The 4,694-nt window shown below is 42.9% G+C and overlaps 1 pseudogene; it reads right to left on the reverse strand.

Annotated features, from left to right (window-relative positions):
* Nucleotides 1-722: 722 nt before the first annotated feature.
* Nucleotides 723-1,969, reverse strand: LOC111540934 (annotated as a pseudogene).
* Nucleotides 1,970-4,694: the final 2,725 nt, after the last annotated feature.

Genomic DNA, 4,694 nt, shown 5'->3' on the forward strand with positions numbered 1-4,694 from the left:
TTGAAGTCACCTAGAAGAGTTCTTAGTGTGGTCATATGACTACATCAAGAGTTTTTCACTTTTGATGGTTAGGGACTGCTTCTTAAAACTTATTTTACAACTGATTTTACTATCTTAAAATACTCACACAGTTCCGAAGTCACATTTACACAAACAAGGCATATTTGAAGTCCAGTTTTCATCCTTGATCCTCCTATTCTAGGCTCCTCCTTCTCCTAAAGGAATGCATTTTTATTCCTTACCCTTTTCAACGTATTGGTATGAACATGCGTGTGGCCCCTTCCAGGCAGTCCTCAGTGATGTCACGTGCTCCCATGACACCTGTATTGTACTCTTATCAGTCATCACATGGAATTTATCTTCTCTAAGTATTATTTGGGGTCCTCCACGGGACTGTGAGCATCTGACCACTGGAGGGTCGCTTCCCATTATATCCCTATTATCAAGCACAAGTTCAGGCATAGAGTAAGACTCAAACACGTTTTGGAATATATGACCGGTGTGAACTAGAAACCAGTAAGCTGACGTTTTCATTTTGAGTCTATAAATCTAATTTTGTAGTGGTTTTGTGTATGGTTCAAGGCTCAAATTGTAAAACTTAACATTATGTGACCAAAGCAAGTTATACCCAGAACCTTAATTTCCTCACCTTCAAAATGGGGCAGAGTTTCTGACTTACTGGTCTACTCTCAGGATTTTAATGAGCTCATGCATAAACAGTCCTTTATATAAGGTGAGTGCTGGAGAAATGTTGGCTACTGTAATAAAATAAGCCTCTAAGATACTTGGTCAGCACAGGCACTACCCAAGAGTATGCACTGTAGAGAAACTGACAAAATTGTGTATCTAAAACTGGCCAGATGAAAGAGATACTTTAAAGGGGTCCTTCTGCATGCCCGACACTGTGCTAGGCACTCACACTATCCCGACCTGAGAAACATATCTGGGACCCAGAGGAACTTACCAAACCTCCAGCATCTTGTGTAGCCCTACTCGTGGGACCACCTGGATACCGCACCCCTTTGTCTTTATAGGGAGCAAAACACACGTGATATATGTCAGGAAACAAAGTCCAGGAAGTATATTTTCGCCTGAGGCAATATCTGAAAATTGTAGGCTACAGCCTCCAAAGCGAGTCTTCCTCTCAGTACCTCTCTTCTGGATACATTGAGACCTTTCTTCCCAGCATGAAGTTGAACCACTTAATGAATGAAGTCCTGGAACTGCTTAACCATGCTCCCTAAAATCTCTGAATAATCTTCCTTTTCCACAACCTCAGGCATAATCTCATCTTCTGTTTCTATTACAATTTCAAATTCTGGAAAAAGGAAGTTGTGGTCTGGAGTTGTAAGGTTCAGATGATCTGGTTGTGCACAAGCCTGCTTATGTCCCAATCTCCGGTCTAGAGTCTGATACTCCTTGCCGCATTAATACGCTTTGTGGCATCTAGAGCAAGTTTTGGAGCCTAAACAGCCACAAAACCTGCAGAGATGAGCACCAGACTTAAGTTGGAGATACACCAATTCTCCTGTTTCTGGGGGAGGATTCTCAGAAGGTGACCCATATGAATAAAAATCATTTTTCCTGAGTAGCTGATTCCTAGAAACTCGTAGGCTGGCATAGCACGGCGGCTTGCCGCAGCAGAAGCAGAAGATGCCGCGGTGGAAGGAGTCGGGGTGGCCTGGCGGGGGCTCGTACACCTGCAGCAGGAAAGAGAGTGGACCGCCGAACAGCGCGCAACCCACGCCCAACCACGCCTGCCGCGCCCAGCCACGCCTGCCGCGCCCAGCCACGCCTGCCGCGCCCAACCACGCCTGCCGCGCCCGCCCACCCTGCTGCGGAACTGCTGGCTGCGCGACAGTCAAGCCGGCGCCAACTCGGCGAAGGCCAGCTCCACAGGTCCCGCCGGGGCGGCAGCTATGTGGGGCGCGGGCTGGCGAGGGGAGCAGCCCGTAGCTAGGTCTCCCATTGAATTTTGATGTGTTTTTCTTTGGAAAACTTTCAACTCTGTTGTATTTTTCACTCCAAGATACTCCAAGTATGTTTTCACCTGTGAGGCAATATCTGAAAATTGTAGGCTGCAGCCTCCAGAGTAAGTCTTCCTCTCAGTACCTCTCTTTTAGTCATTGAGCCCTTTCTTTAAACTCTGATTTTTACTTTCTTGACTGAGTTGTTATAACATGACACAATAAAACCATCTTGTTACAGAAATTGGGGAAAGGATGTTTTGGGGGAAAAGGTTTGGTACGTTTCCCATGCACCTTCTTATTGGCAATGCTGATGATCAAAATGCAAGGAGAATCTTCTAATTAAGTTGAATTTTATTTTCCACTCGCATTCTTTAATACTTCTGCTGAAGGAATTGCTAAGAGGCCAATTAGTACAGTAGACTGTTACAAGTGAACTTGATGATTTTGGAGTAGGCTTTGAACTTAATGCCAATAGCATTCCATTATTTTTTAGTTAATTCATTCAATGAGAGCAAAGGACATTTAGAAAGTTGGTATTTTCATGTTGAGTTTTATGGTGAACAGCTAAGACAGCCACAGCTTGTCAATCAAGATCATACACTAGAACGCCATTATCTGTTTTGGAGTTAAGAGTTTTTATTCCCCTGTTAATAGACTGAAGGATAAATTTAAGGCACTTTTTTCTTAAAAGAAATGGAGCAATTTAGTTAAAACAATCAAAATAAACTTTTGAATGGCTAATCTTCATCTGAGATCAGACAGTTCCCTTCAACTCCCAAATTCACAAAGGCTCTATGAGTGTGTCTTTGCATTTGCAAAAAACCATGGGAAACTTTGAGTTTCACTTTTACCATCTAAAGGAGACCTGTGTGCAGTTCTTATCTAACTAGATCTTATTATTTGGTTTATATTTCTATTAAGTGAGTGCCACTTCATGTACATGTATACATATGTACATATATATATTTACTTGTCTTTCAGAATTAGTATAGACTATATTGCTTTACAAATTATTATGTGTACCTGAAGTGTTGCTTTTTGGAGGAGTCTCAAGGATTTTTCTCAGCCTATCATACTGTTTCTGTGGCTTTGTCTCATTAAATATTAATTTGTTTTAGAGGAAGTGACATTGGTGTAAACTAAGCCCTGTTACAACCATTAGAAATAAGGTTACTGCTTGGGGTTATTTTTTTTACTGTGGCAAAATTTGGTGAAATTGTAACACTTGTGGCTTAGACTAAAATCCGGCTTGTCTTCTGTACCCAAGACCTGTTATTAATTACTTGGGTGATGTCAGGCAGATTACCTGAGATCTTTATGCCTGTCCAACACTTGTGAATGCGCACTTTATAGGCTGAGTATGAACTTTTTACCCTTATTTTAGTTAAAATATCATGAATTTTATCTTCTTTTTCTGCAAACAGCCCTCCATTCTGAATCTTTGCTGCATGAGGGGACACTGCCCCCTACAGGAACTAGATAGTATAATATCTGCCCCTGGCATGTCCGGAATTGGTTCCTTCTGGTGGGCTCTTGGTCTTGCTGACTTCAAGAATAAAGCTGTCGACCCTGGCGGTGAGTGTTACAGTTCTTAAAGACAATGTGTCCAGAGTTTGTTCCTTCAGATGTTCAGATGTGTCTGGAGTTTCTTCCTTTGGGTGGGTGCCTGGTCTTGCTGACTTCAGGAGTGCAACCGCAGACCTTGGCAGTGAGTGTTATAGCTCTTAAAGTTAGTGTGGACCCCAAGAGTGAGCAGCAGCAAGATTTATTGTGAAGAGTGAAAGAACAAGCCTTCCACAGTGTGGAAGGGAACCCGAGCAGATTGCCATTGCTGGCTCCTGGGTGGCCAGCTTTTATTCCCTTATTTGGCTGCACACACATCCTGCTGATTGGTCCATTTTACAGGGTGCCAATTGGTCCATTTTACAGTGCTGATTGGTTCATTTTACAGAGCGCTGATTGGTGCATTTACAAACCTTTAGCTAGACACAGAGTGCTGATTGGTGTGTTTTTACAGAGTGCTGTTTGGTGAGTTTACAAACCTTTAGCTAGACACAGTGCTAATTGGTGCATTTACAATCCTCTAGTTAGACAGAAAAGTTCTCCACCTCCCCACTGCACCCAGGAAGTCCAGTTGGCTTCACCTCTCACTGGGATTAGGAGGTGCTGACTGCCTGGGGTCAGGGATGGGAAGCTTGGGCTGAGCCTGAGGGGTCCTGGAGGCTGAGACTAACTCTTTATTTTCTAAAAGAAATGGCAAATACAACCATTATTTGGTGTTTTTCTCCTTTATTATGTAAGCATTGAATGTTCATAGTAGAAAGTGTGGAAGTTGCAGATGCACGAAATGAACTAAATGGAACCATTCCATAAAAATAATCCCCAAACCCAGGGGCCCTGACCATTTGTATGTGAGTTGGCCTCCTTCATGTCTTATGTCTACATGAGCTCCCTCCTCATTATCCCATAGGAAAGAGAATGAGTCCTTAAAAAGTTGTTCACAGGGTAAGGGTTTCTCTCAACTTCATTTTGAGTTGCAAAGGGGAGTTTAGAGCAGACGCTTAGGCCTTAAAGGACCTCCATTAACATGAATATTGGGACCTAAAGAGGTGTCCCAGGAAACCAGGAAAACAAGTGCTAAAGAAATTGGACTCAGACTTCGCAATTATTCCTTGGAAGATGACCTTACACTTACAAGCATGGATGGGGATGTATACAGTGTTT

This window comes from Piliocolobus tephrosceles, chromosome 10 (genome assembly GCF_002776525.5).
Source record: "Piliocolobus tephrosceles isolate RC106 chromosome 10, ASM277652v3, whole genome shotgun sequence".
NCBI lineage: Eukaryota > Metazoa > Chordata > Mammalia > Primates > Cercopithecidae > Piliocolobus > Piliocolobus tephrosceles.